The 12,593-nt window shown below is 39.7% G+C and overlaps 1 long non-coding RNA gene and 1 other non-coding gene across 9 annotated transcripts in view; one reads left to right on the top strand and one right to left on the bottom strand.

Moving 5' to 3' along the window:
• The window catches only part of LOC143664860 (uncharacterized), a 32,138-nt gene extending 31,664 nt beyond the window's left edge, over positions 1 to 474 (top strand). For all 8 annotated transcript variants that reach the window (XR_013166634.1, XR_013166633.1, XR_013166630.1 and 5 more), the window contains one exon: positions 90 to 474. This is a non-coding gene — a long non-coding RNA (uncharacterized LOC143664860). The remainder of the gene's footprint in view (positions 1 to 89) is intronic.
• Positions 475 to 4,946: 4,472 nt separating this feature from the next.
• On the bottom strand, positions 4,947 to 5,053 carry LOC143665096 (U6 spliceosomal RNA). Its single transcript, XR_013166769.1, has one exon. It is a non-coding gene; the product is annotated as a U6 spliceosomal RNA (small nuclear RNA).
• Positions 5,054 to 12,593: the final 7,540 nt, after the last annotated feature.

Raw genomic sequence — 12,593 nt, 5'->3', positions numbered from 1 at the left:
GTTCTGTTCTTGCTGGGCTGTGAATGTGAGGTGGTGATACAAGGCTGTTGTATTTTATTTTACTTTGTTTTATTTTATAATCTGTGAAGGTTTGTGTATAAACGTCAGGTGCCACCTCAGGACCATATATGGAAGAACAAAATAAATGGGACTTCTCTGAATGGCTGGGGGAGAAGTTACCTGAGAGGCCCAGAATTGTCCTGGCTGGTTCTTGAATAAATCCTGAGCCTTGAACATCTGACAGCTATCACTATGGATCATTCAGGGAACATGTGGGCATAGCACCATCCCAGGAAACCCAGGGCTGGTTGTGGCTGCAAGAGAGAAGAGACTTGGCTCCTCAGGGGGGCCTTTGGCAGCTGCCCCATTCCAGCCCCTTCATCTCCAACTCTCCAATGCTTGGTTGGTTTTTAAGGTTCCTGCACGTGTGACCCACCCTCTGGCAGTGTGCTTCTTAGCACTCTCCAAAGGGCCCATTCTACACAGGTCCCACCCCACCCACCCCCACTGTTGTATTTGCTGATATTAATGATGACAAGTAAGAACTAACACTGAACTCTTGAAGTGTGCCAGCCCCCTGCTTACCTTTATAGACATTACTCATTTTACCATGGCAACAACATAATAAAGTATGAATTGTTATTTCCATATTTTTTATTTTTATTTTTTGATATGGGCAGACTCCAGGAATTGAACCTAGGTCTCCAGCATAGCAGGCGAGAATTGTGCCACCGTTGCACTGCCCTGTTATCTCCATTTTACAGATAAGAAAACTGAGGCTAAGAAACTTGTCAAGGGCAGCAGATAGGAAGGGTGGAACAGTCTGGACTTCCCAGTTACCAGACAAAGGCCATGAGTTCTCTACCTGATGTACTCAATGACAATTCCTGAGACACCTGGGTTTCAAAATGAGAATGAATTTATTACTAGCCGTGAAGCAGGAGAGCAGATGGCCTATGGTCCCCTCACTCTGTCTTCCTAACTTTAGTATTCTGACATTTTATAGCATTAAAAGATGGGCAGGTTTCAGGATAATAAGCACTGTGGCGCCAGAGGATTAATTAGAGGTGATCTAATTATTCAGCATGTGCAGATTGGTGACATAATTAGTCACGGAACGTATGAAAGAAGTATAGGGACTTTTAGGTTAAAGTCTAAGCTATAGGGGTGGGCCATGGTGGCTCAGCAGGTAAGAGTGCTTGCCTGCCATGCCCGAGGACCCGGGTTCAATTCCTGGTGCCTGCCCATGTTAAAAAAAAAAAAGTCTAAGCTACTGCTCATGTCACGTGGGCCCATTTGGTTAGATCCAGTCTCGGTTATCAAGGTAACTTTGGACTTGGGGTGGACCCAAGACCCTTCATTAATGAACATTAGGGGCTGTCTTTAGTGATCACAAGACTCCAAAGTTGAAAAAGTGGATAACTGGGTACAAATGAAGGTCAGTCACAAGGTTTTTATAAACATGGAACATGAGATGAAGGCTAGACAATCATTATTAGAGATCAAGGCCGTGAGATTACAGTTCAAAAACTTCAGGCATGCCCCTCTGTCTACTCCAATACCAGAAAGCAATGAGGAGTATCTGTACAGTGATTCAGCAACCACAACCATCCCTTAAATACTAACTTCTCAGTTACACCTCTCTCCTCCTCTCCCCACTTCTCTCCACCTAACGTCAGATCTATTTTTCAGGGCCCAGTTCAAATCCCCACAAAAACTTTCCTGGCTGTTTCACACCAATATGATGGCACAATGTCACATTTTAATAACAACAACTAAAAACAAAATGAAACCTATTTCTTGCATTTGCATCCAACAGCCACAACAAAACCTCACTGCACCCCTTATTGTCTAGTCTATCGCTCCTGAGAACACCAGTTGATATGCTGCTGACCGCCCATCTCCTGGCTCTCTGCTGCCCTCCTATGACTGTTTGTTTCCCTGGGTGTTTTGGTTTGCTAATACTGCCAGAAATGCAATACCCCAGAAATGGGTTGGCTTTTATAAAGGGGATTTATTAAGTTACAAGTTTACAGTTCTAAGGCCATAAAAATGTCCAAACTAAGGCATCCAGAAAAAGATACCCTGACTCAGGGAAGGCCGATGTCTGTCACGTGGGAAGGCATGTGGTGGTGTCTGCTGGTCCTTGTTCCCGGTTCCATTGCTTCCAGCTTCTGGTGCCAGTGGCTTCCTCTCTAAGCATCTGTGGGCCTCACTCAGCTCCTCAGGACACAGCTCTGGGTTCTGGCTCATCAGCATCTCATGGGAAGGCACATGGAGATGTCTGCTGGGCTCTGCATCTCCAAACGTCTGTGTCTAGGTGTCTGCTCTCTCTGTCGGCACTCCAAGCAGCTCCACGTGTCTGCGTTCTGAGGTTCTCCAAAATGTTTCTCCTTTCAAAGGACTCCAGTAAATTAATTTAGACCCACCTGGAATGGGTGGAGTCGCATCTCCATGTAAGCAAAAGGCCACACCCACAACTGGGCATGTCACAGCTCCATGGAAGTCATTGAATAAGTTTCTCACTCTAGACAATAGGTCTGGCCCCACAAGATTGGCTCGGGAAACATGGCTTTTCTGGGGTACATTGTAGTTTCAAACGGGCACAGTAGGCCTCAGCTCACGGTTCAGAGGCCCACCTTGTGCTCCTGGAGGCTCAGAAGAGGGACTGCGATGTGAATGCGTCAGCTGCGACTCTAACGTTAATGGAGCTTTCCACCTTGCTTTAGTAAATCACACCAAAATACACGCAGTTTTTGACAACTGCAAGTGTAATGCAATTTTCCATATTCAAAAAATAAAAATTGACCTACCTGACTGCAATGTAAATTTGCTATGCCTATGCATAAAAATCCTCTGCTGAGCTGAACTGGTGGGAAAGGATTCAGCAAGGTAGTCAGTAAAACCAATCGCCTGTGGGCATTTCAAACTTTCTGTTAAGGACAATTTCAAGCACACCCAAAAGTGAAGCAAGTATCACGTGAACCCACTAGCCAGATTCTTGTTTCTTCTACACCCTACACCTTCAGATATATTCTCTATTATTTCCTTATTTTAGCAAAGTTTTTAAGTTTGGAATTCCTCACACTGAGAGGAGTTACGAGATTATGACTGTCATTCATTAGAAGCATCAGCTAGTGAATTGAGTTGTGTGCTTGAGCCTGAGGGGAGCAGTGCGTGGCCTCTCCTATGATCTCAAATCTGCCATGTTTCAGGGAGCTCATAATGCTCAGTGGATGGTCCAACTGGGTCCTTTCCCAAGGAATTAAATTAAGAACATAAAGTCTATGCATATAAAATGAAGAGAAATTTTCCCATTGCTGCACTGGAAAGATTGGGAAACTTTTTGTTTGGGTGATTACCATACACATTCCTGCTTCCCTGGGAGGGGCTGGATTAAGTTTCCCCTGGATTTCTTTCTGTTTCAGTTATTCAGTGGTTATATATAAACAGTTGTAGTTAAAACACTGCAGATACTAATGGGCTGACTGGCACAAAATCTTGGAGAGCCCTGAGTAGGGATGGGTTAATCAAGTAATCAAGGAATACTTCTTGGAAGAGGAAACTTTGGGCCAGATTTTGAAGGTGAGGGACAGATGTACATAGGAAAGGTTCTCTAGATGAGAAAAGTAGAGTGAATGGACATTTGGACAAGGAACAAAAGGGAAAATAAGAATGAGAGGGGTAATTATGAAGAGACTTGAAAGAAATCTAATAGTATAGAGTTTAAAATTAATCAGACAGATTGGGTATGAAGTAGCTGTCAGCAGGGCATCAGTAAATACATTAACATGCATCAATACAATGGAAAATGTTGCAGCTCAAATGAGGGGAATATGGAATAATGGTGGCCTTGGGAGGTGAACTACATGGTAGCAGGAGGAAGAAGTGAAAGGAAAATTACTTCTCATCATATAACCCTTTGTATATTTTGGATTTATTACTGTTTAAAAATGCATACAATCTAGAAATGGGTAATAGTTGTGCTATCAAAAAGAAAAGCAAAGAAGTGGTGGCTATAGGAATCAAGATAGTGGATACCTTTTCTTAAAAAAATTTTTTTATTGACAAATCTTCATGCACACAGAGTCCATACATGGTGTACAATCAGTGGCTCACAGTATCATCACACAGTTGTGCATTTATCACCATGATCATTTTTAGAACATTTGCATCACTCCAGAAAAAAAATAAAAATAAAAAAACCCCTCATATCCCTCCCTATCTTTGACCACTAGTATTGCAATCTATCCAATTCACTTTACCCCTCATCCCCCCATTATTTATCTATTTTTTATCCATATTTTTTTACTCATCTGTTGTATCCTGGTTAAAAGGAGCATCAGACACAAGGTTTTCACAATCACACAGTCATGTTGTAAACGTTGTATCTTCATGCAATTGTCTTCAAGAATCAAGGCTACTGGAACACAGCTCAACAGTTTCAGGTACTTCCCTCCAGCCACTGCAATACACCACAAACTAAAAAGGAATTTCTGTATAATGCATAAGAATAACCTCAAGGATAACCTATTGAATCTGTTTGAAATTTCTTAGCCACTGAAATTTTATTTTGCCTTATTTCACTTTTCCCCCTTTTGGTCAAGAAACCTTTCTCAATCCCATGATTCTGGGTCCAGCTCATCCAGGGAGTCCTGTCCCACATTGCCAGGGAGATTTACACCCCTGGAAGTCAGGTCCCATGTAGTGGGGGAGGGCAGTGAGCTCACCTGCAGAGTTGGCTTAGAGAGAGAGGCCACATCTGAGCAACAGAAGAGGTTCTCTGTGGTGACTGAGGCATAATTTTAAGTAAGTTTAGCCTATCCTTTGCAGGAATAAGTTTCATAGAGGCAAACCCCGAGATTGAGGGCTCAGTCTATTGAGTTGGGTATCCCCACTGCTTGCGAGAATATCAGAAATTCTCCAAGTGGGGAAGTTGAATATTTAAAAACATGGAAATCTCGATGAATTTGTGTGCCATCTTTGTGCAGGGGCCATGCTAATCTTCTCTGTATCATTCCAGTATTAGTATATGTGCTGCTGAAGCAAGCACAAGGGGTTACCTTTTAGGCAGAGGGGAAATGTAGTTAGAGGTAGAGGTAGTAGTGGATTTGTACTAAGTCAACTTAGCTTAGCCATACTATTTTTTCTAGAACGCTCTGCGGAATGATTTTTGGTTAACATGGGCCATCCAAACATGGGCACGACATGGATGGCAGGAGTGAAGCAGAAGCCATAATTTTTGTGTGTGAAAGGCATCAAGTGCTGTTGCGTTTGCTGCCTGTTGTACCCAGTCTCCTGCTCACCTTCTGTTCATGAACTGCTGCTCAGTTCCAACAATTGTGCGAGATCAAGTTCTTGTGACAAATCTCATATACTAAAGCAGTCCTATCATTTTCTCTGATGGAACCTTAACTGATGCACATGGGGCATGAGAGAGGCTTCTTTGTGCTGGTGACATTTATTTCTTGACCTTATTGGTAGCTGCACTGCTGTTTACTTTTTTTGGTTTATCATTTGACAAACTTTTAAAAATATTTTTATTATAAGCAATGAACAGACGTACAAGCATTCTTTTAAAAAATATTTTTATTAAGAAATCTTCACACACATACAGTCCATACATGGTGTACAATCAATGGCTCACAATATCATCACATAGTCGTGTATACATCACCATGATCATTTTTTTGAACATTTGTATCTCTCCAGCAAAAGAAATAAAAAAGAAAAAGCTCATATATACCATACCCCTTACTCCTCCCTCTCATTAACCACTAGTATTTCAATCTACTCAATTCATTTTAACCTTTGTTCACCTTATTATTTGTTTATTTCTTATCCATATTTTTTACTCATCTGTCCATGCCATAGATAAAAGGAGCATCAGACACAAAGTTTTAACAGTCACACAGTCACACTGTGAAAGCCATATTATTACACAATCATCTTCAAGAATCACGGCTACTGGAACACAGCTCTACATTTTCAGGCACTTCCCTCTAGCACCTCTAATACACCTTAAACTAAAAGGGGATATCTATATAATGTGTAAGAATAACCTCTAGGATAACCTTTCAACTCTGTTTAGAATCTCTCAGCCATTGACACATTATTCTGTCTATTTCTCTCTTCCCCCTTTTGGTTGAGAAGGTTTTCTCAATCCCTTGATGTTGAGTCCCAGCTCATTCTAGGATCTCTGTCTCATGTTGCCAGGGAGGTTTACACCCCTGGGAGTCATGTTCCATGTAGAGAGGGGGAAGGCATTGAGTTCGCTTGCCATATTTGCTAAGAGAGAGAGAGGCCACATCTGAGGGTAACACTTAGGCCTAATTTTAAGTAGGCCTAACCTACTTTTGTGGGGATAAGTGTCATAGGGGCAAACTCCAAGATTGAAGGCTCAGCCTATTGATTTGGTTGTCCTCACTGCTTGCAAGCATATCAGGAATTCTCCAAATGAGGAAGTTGAATTTTTCCCCCTTTCTCCATATTCCCCCCAAGGGGACTTTGCAAATATTTCTTTATTCACTGTTCAAATCACTCTGGGATTTATTGGGACATCACATTAACCTGGAAAAACCTACAAAATCTCATTCCCTATTCTAGGTTCCGTGTACTTTTGGTGTTCAATTAAATTGTTCATATAAGTTAAATTTAGGACATAAATTTTGTATCAAATAAACATTTCTCACTTTAGCCTCACACAGAAATTGAAGTTTTAAAATATGAATGACCATATTTTTCAACACCCTGCAATATTGACATTACTTTGTTCTTACTCATGCAAAAAACATTTTTTAATTTTTACATTTAGTCATTATCATTGTACACTCTAGGCATTCCTAAATTATACCATCTCAGTCTTTATCGTCTATCTTTCCTTCTGGTTTCATATGTGCCCCCAGCCCTCCTCTCTCCATCATTCTCACTGTAAGCTCCATTCAGTGTAGTTACATGATTATGCTGCAATCAGGTAGTACTATGTTATCCACTTGCATTTAACAAATTTTTATTGAACAACTACATTGGCTTGCATTATTCCAGTTCTAATCACACAATAGTGAATAGAACAGACAAACAGATATCTCTTTCTTCATGGAGCTTAGAGCTGGTGGAAGATATAGAAAATAAACTAATAAAATAAATAGTATGCCAAGAAGTGTTAAGAGAAATAGAAACAGGAAAATGGGAGAAAATTGGTATGTTTCATAAATAATGATATTTACATTATTTCTGCTCTCATTTATTCTTTCTCACCAAATTTCATTGGCTAATGTTCCTTGAAGCATGTCAAATAATATCTGTGATAAATGGCATTCCTGACTTTTTATGGATTTCGATGAAGCATGAAATTAGCTGTTGGTTTGAGATACATGTATTTATCATTTTAGAATGGGATAGTTCTACTTCACTTTTGATAAGAGTTTTCTTTATAGTAGTGTGTGAATGTAGTCAGTTACCATTATGCTTTATTTGAGTGCTGAAAAAGGCATGAGTTTACAGTTTGCTCTCAAGAAGTATGAAAACCAAGCATTGTTGCTTCCTATGAAATGAAGCGCGAAGGATATTAAAGAATGATGAGAAAGAGAGAGAGAGAGACTGAGAGAAAGAAAGAGACAAACAGACTGGATCAGGGGGTCTGAAGCTCAACCTTAACAAACAACAGACAACTGTATTCTGAACCAGATCCTGCTTATATACTGCAGGGTAATAAAAGGCATGCCTGCACTTCCTGAGGAAACAAAGTACTTAACTTTCTTCATACTTAGCTTAACAATTTTGGGGTAAACAAGCATTCTGTTCCTCCCAGACTGTTCCAAACAAAGCAGATAACAATCTCCTCAGTTTCTTGCCCATCCAAGGATGCCAGCTGCTCCCAAAAAATTCTGCAGGTCTTGTTTTAACCCTTTGGCTCCTACAAAGCATCTCAATTATGCCATAGCACTCAGCAACTTATATAGCTATAAGAATTCTAGTGATCACACATCTCTAGAGCAATTATGAGTTGTAATAATATATTTGCTTCCATTTAAAAAATACTGTCACAATTTTAAAAGAAAAGGTGAGAAGAAAGAAAAATGCAAGCAAAACTATATACGTACACTGTATTGAGTAGAATGAATGTGAACTAAAACTCAAAACATATGAATTATTTAAAAAAATATTTATTGGAACTCTACTATATGCCATCTGGTCTGTGCTTTAAGGGTCTTTCTTATATAAGTACTGCTGTTCACCTTTTTAAAAAAAACTTTTTTTATTATATAGTATAACATATATACAAAGCAAAGAAATAAAAAAACAATAGTTTTCAAAGCACTCCTCAAAAAAGTGACCATAGAACAGATCCCAGAGTTTGTCATGGGCTACCATATGATCCTCTCACATTTTTCCTTCTAGATGCTCCAGAATATAGAATGCTAGAGGGCGTAAATACTTTTTATCACCACAATTGACTTTTCTTTCTTTCTTTTTTTGTGAACTATACATATATACAAAAAAGCTATAAATTTCAAAGCACAGCACCACAATTTGTTGTAGGACATATTTCAGACTTTGACATGGGTTACAATTTCACAATTTTAGGTTTTTACTTCTAGCTGCTCTAAAATACTGGAGACTAAAAGAGATATCAATTTAATGATTCAGCATTCATATTCATTTGTTAAATCCTATCTTCTATGTATAACTCCACCATTACCTTTGATCTTTCCACACCTCTCTTTAGGGTTGTTTGGGCTATGGAAATTCTAAATTTTTGATATTGGAAGGGAGACGGAGCTATCTGATGTTCTGGAGAGGCTGGGCTAGGTTTCAGGACTTATCTGGACCAGGGACCCATCTGGAGGTTGTAGGTTTCTGGAAAAGTTGCTCTAGTGCCTAGAACTCTTGTGGAATCTTATATATTGCCTTAGGTGTTCTTTAGGATTGGCTGAAATGGTCCTGGTTGGGGGTTGGCAGGTTATAATTGGTAGCAAGGTCTACCTGAAGCTTCTGTAAGAGAAACCTCCAGAGTAGCCTCTCAGCTCTATTTGAACTCTCTGCCATTGATACTTTATTAATTATACTTCTTTTCCCTCTTTTGATCAGGATGGAATTGTTGATCCCATGGTGCCAGGTCTGGGTTCATCCCAGGAGTCATCTCCCACATCACCAGGGAGACTTGCACCCCAGGATGTCGTGTCCCCTGTAGCGGGGAGAACAATGATTTCACGTGCAGAGTTAGGCTTAGAGAGACTGAGGCCACATCTGAGCAACAACAGAGGTCCTCCAGAAGTAACTCTCAGGCATGCCTATAGGTAGTTGTATTAGTTAGAGTTCTCTAGAGAAACAGAATCAACAGGGAACACTTGCAAATATAAAATTTATAAAAGTGTCTCACGTGACCACAGGAATGCAGAGTCCAAAATCCGCAGGGCAGGCTGTGAAGCCGATGACTCCGATGGAGGGTCTGGATGAACTCCACAGGACAGGCTTGCCAGCCAAAGCAGGAACAGAACCTGTCTCCTCTGAATTCTCCTTAAAAGGCTTCCTGTGATTAGATTAAGCATAACACATTGTAGAAGACACTCCCCTTTGGCTGATTACAAATGGAATCAGCTGTGGATGCAGCTGACCTGATCATGATCTAATTCTATGAAATGTCCTCATAGCAAAAGACAGGCCAGCACTTGCCCAACCAAATAAACAGGTACCACAACTTGGCCAAGTTGACACATGTCCCTAACCATGACAGTAGTCTAAGCTTCTCCGCTACCTATATAAGCTTCACAAGAGTAAGCCTCATGATTGAGGGCATGGCCTATTGATATGGGTGTCCCTAAAGTTTAACACAGTATCAGGGGATTCCCCGATCATAAGATTTAATAGTTTCATATTGTTTCTCCCCTCCTCAGGAGACTTTGCCAATACTTTTTGATTATCTGCTTAATATACTCTAGGATGTTTCCAGGCATTACAATAATCTATACAGGATTAAAGGACCTCTTTCTCATTCTGTGCTTCCTGTGTTTCAGTTGTTCAAATGAACTATATAGAGAGGTTGAATTAGATTTTGCTCTACAGAAAATTTCAGTTCCGGCATAAATAAACCTTTCTTCCATTGGTCTCAAAGAGTATGTGTGGTTCTAAAATATAGACACTGTCTTCCTTACCCTTATCTTCTGAATTACTTTAACCCCAGCCTGTCTGGCTTCATTCTTATCTCTATTTATCAGGTTATATATATATAAAACAGCCTCTCAAAATCCAGAAACAATAATCATGACTCTGGACTTAAATGTGTCTGCTCTAAAACCTTACAATCTAGGCCCTGTTTTCTTACAAGCAATTTCTAAAGGTGACCATACTATTGCTATTTTTTTGTTTCTGGCTTATTTTGTCTCACAAAATGTCCCACATGTTCATTCACATCATTGCATGCCTCATGATATTGTTCCTTTTTATAGCATCAGAACCTTTGTTCATAAGTATACACCATCATTCACCAATCTATTTCTGTGTCTTCAGCCACCTGCATTCATCAGGCATCATGTAGAGGGCCCAAAGTCCACAGCCCATCAACACTCTCAATTTTGGGTAGTTAGTTGTTCCCAAGAGATAGAAAACCAATAAACACACCCTCAACAAATAGGAAATCTAAACCTCCTCTTAACTCTTGCTCCTCACCCCATTATTTTTTTTTAACTTTTTTATTAATTAAAAAAATTAACAAACAAAACATTAAGATATCATTCCATTCTACATATACAGTCAGTAATTCTTAATATCATCACATAGTTGCATATTCATCATTTCTTAGAACATTTGCATAGATTTAGAAAAAGAAATAAAAAGACAACAGAAAAAGAAATAAAATGATAACAGAGAAAAAAAATTATACATACCATACCCCTTACCCCTTGCTTTCATTTACCACTAGCATTTCAAACTAAATTTATTTTAACATTTGTTCCCCCTATTACTTATTTTTATTCCATATGTTCTACTCTTCTGTTGATATAGTAGCTAAAAGGAGCATCAGACACAAGGTTTTCACATTCACAGAGTCTCATTGTGAAAGCTATATCATTGTTCAATCATCATCAAGAAACATGGCTACTGGAACACAGCTCTACATTTTCAGGCAGTTCCCTCCCGCCTCTCCGCTATATCTTGAACAACAAGGTGATATCTACTTAATGAATAAGAATAACCTCCAGGGTAACCTCTCAACTCTGTTTGGAATCTCTCAGCCATTGACAGTCTCATTTCACTCTTCCCCCTTTGGCCGAGAACGTTCTGTCAATCCCTTCATGTTAATTCTCAGCTCATTCTAGGGTTTTTCTTAGCCCCTTGATGCTGAGTCTCAGCTCATTGCAGGATCTCTGTCCCACGTTGCCAGGAAGGTCCACACCCCTGGGACTCATGTCCCACGCAGAGAGGGAGAGGGTTCACCCCAGTATTTACTTCTGCTGTTGCAGTGGTAGTGCTGATGGTTTCCTTTTGAACATAGCTCATAGCATGCAATAGCAGTTTTCCCCCTGTACCTTGGACTTAAACACTCTTTATACAAGAATCATATCTTTGAAGTAATTCTTACAAGAACTCATTCATATTTCTAGTGTGAGTCAGTGGGACACGTAGGTCTACACAACCCCTTTCTATCTTGTTCATCTTCAATATGGTAATATTATTTCTAGACCCACCAGAGAATCATTTCACTCCTACCTATTCCCTTACATTGGAGTTCAACCTCATTAGCTAATGGTTCAGCCATCTCTAGTTTCTATGTATCTCTAAGTTCCCTGTATTCTGTATTATAAGCTTCTGATTATACCTTTATGCTGGTCATAAAAGTAGAATTATACAGTATCTGTCCTTTTGTGTCTGGCTAATTTCACTCAGCATTGTGTCCTCAAGGCTCATCCATCTTGTCATGTGCTTCAGGATGCCATTTAGTTTTACTGCTGCATAATATTCCATCATATTTATATACCACATTTTGTTGATCCAGTTGTCTGTTGATGGGCATTTGGTTTGTTTCTATCTTTTGGTGATTGTGAATAACGCTGCTATGAACATCAGTGTGCAAATGTCTGTTTGTGTTGTTGCTTTCAGGTATATACCAAGCAGTGCTATTGCTGGGTCATAGGGCAACTCGATATTTAGTTTCCTAAGAAACCGCCAAACAGTCTACCATAGTGGCTGCACCATTATACATTTCCATCAACAGTGCGTAAGTGTCCCAGTTTCTCTGCATCCTTGCCAACATTTACAGTTTCCTGTTTCTTTAATAGCAGCCATTCTTATAGGTGTGAGGTGGTATCTCATTGTAGTCTTAATCTGCATTTCCCTTATAGCCAGTGAAAATGAAAATCTCTTCACGTGCTTTTGAGCCATCTGTATTTGCCCTTCAGAAAAAAATGGCTATTCATATCTTTAAGCCCATTTTATAATTGGATTGTTTTTCTTTTGTTGTTGTGTTGTGTGAATTCTTTGTATATACAGGAAATCAAAACTTTGTCTGATATGTGATTTCCAAATATTTTCTCCCTTTGAATTGGCTGCCTCACCTTTTTGACAGTCTTTTGAGGCACAGAAGCATTTGATTT

Source organism: Tamandua tetradactyla, chromosome 20, assembly GCF_023851605.1.
Source record: "Tamandua tetradactyla isolate mTamTet1 chromosome 20, mTamTet1.pri, whole genome shotgun sequence".
Taxonomy (NCBI): domain Eukaryota; kingdom Metazoa; phylum Chordata; class Mammalia; order Pilosa; family Myrmecophagidae; genus Tamandua; species Tamandua tetradactyla.
Note: the sequence above shows the minus strand (reverse complement) of the source record. Positions and strands in the feature narration are given on the sequence as shown.